Here is a 1442-nt window from a genome sequence, read left to right as displayed (position 1 = left end):
TTTTTTTTCCTTGTTTCCCTCACCCTTATTTTGTCTTATCTCCCTTCTCCCTCTTTTTCCCTTTCTCTCCCTTACCCTGGTCTTCTTTATCTCCCTTCTCCCTCCTTTTCCCTTTCTCTCCCTCACCTTTGGTCTTCTTTATCTCCCTTCTCCCTCTTTTTCCCCTTCTTCTTTCACCCTTTTGTGGACATTCCTGGTGTTTTAGATTTTCCTCTATTCCTGATCTTCGTCTTCCCTTCCCTTCTCCTACCGTCCATCTTGTAGCCTTTACACTCTCCTTCCTTTTTCTCCTTTTCCAACCCCTTTCTCTCTTTCATCCTTTCTCCTCCCTAGCGTCATCGTCAATAAGACTTTCCTTTCCCCTCCCTTTCTGCCTCCCTCCGTTCCCTTCCCTCTCCTCTCTTCTGCCCTCCCATTTCCCACCGGCCCTCTCTCCCTCCCCTCTCCCACCACCCCTCTCCCTTTTTTCCCCTCTCTGCCCTTCCCTTTCTCCCCCTCCTCCCTCCCTCCCTCCCCCCTTCCCCCTTGCCACCTGCGCTTTCCCACTGGCCCTCTCCCTCCCCTTCCCCCCCTGGCCCTCTCCCTTCCTCTCCCTCCCTCCCCTTTCCCCCTTGGGTCTCTCCCTGCCTCCCCCTCCCTCCCCTTTCCCCTTGGCCCTCTCCCTTCCTCCCCTCTCCTCCCAGGGCCTTTTCCCTCCTCCCTTCCTCCCTTCCCCTCGTAGTCAGTCGGTCCCTCGTGGCAATGGTGGCAACCTATGCGCCATTCTGCCCTCTTTTGTTTTCCCTTCAGGCACCTCCTTATACCGTGTTCGAACGGGGCTGAAACCTCTCTCATGGATTCTTTGCTTTTCTTTTTTCTTTTCCTTTTTTCCATTATTTTTTTTCTATCTATATTTTCATTTTGTTTATTTATCATAATTTTTTTTGGGGGGTTGTCTTTTTTTTTCTTAATTTGGTGATGTCGTATTGTCCTGTTCTTTATTAGTTTGTTTTTGTGTGTTTTTAAGTGCGTATTTGATTTTCTATATATTTTTTTTCTTTCTTTTTCCCTCTGTCAGTATATATTCTTTGGTTATTTGATTGATTTGCCAATAGATATTCTCATATATCCAGTTTTTTTCGTATTTTTTTTTCATTTCCATGTTTTTGCTAATATTCTTTTTTACCATAATCGTTTGTTTGTTTCTATTGGTGAACGTTGGTTTCCTAAAGTTAGAAATATACTTTATCACTTTACAGTCGTGAAATATTTGAATGTTAATGGATCAAAATCCATAATATTTAAGTTAGCAATCTGTTTTATTATTACGATACTTGACCACTTTCTGTGAAAGCTTTACTTCCATTTTCCGGATTGGCTTCCCCTCTTGGTCTTACAGCTGCACTTAAAAGCAATAAATATCTAGTGCAATGGCCATTGTTTATTCTCTTCGTAAATAAAGG

The sequence above is a fragment of the Penaeus monodon genome, chromosome 22 (genome assembly GCF_015228065.2).
Source record: "Penaeus monodon isolate SGIC_2016 chromosome 22, NSTDA_Pmon_1, whole genome shotgun sequence".
NCBI classification, from domain to species: Eukaryota; Metazoa; Arthropoda; class Malacostraca; order Decapoda; family Penaeidae; genus Penaeus; species Penaeus monodon.
The sequence above is the reverse complement of the archived record's forward strand: the minus strand, read 5'-3'. Positions refer to the sequence as shown.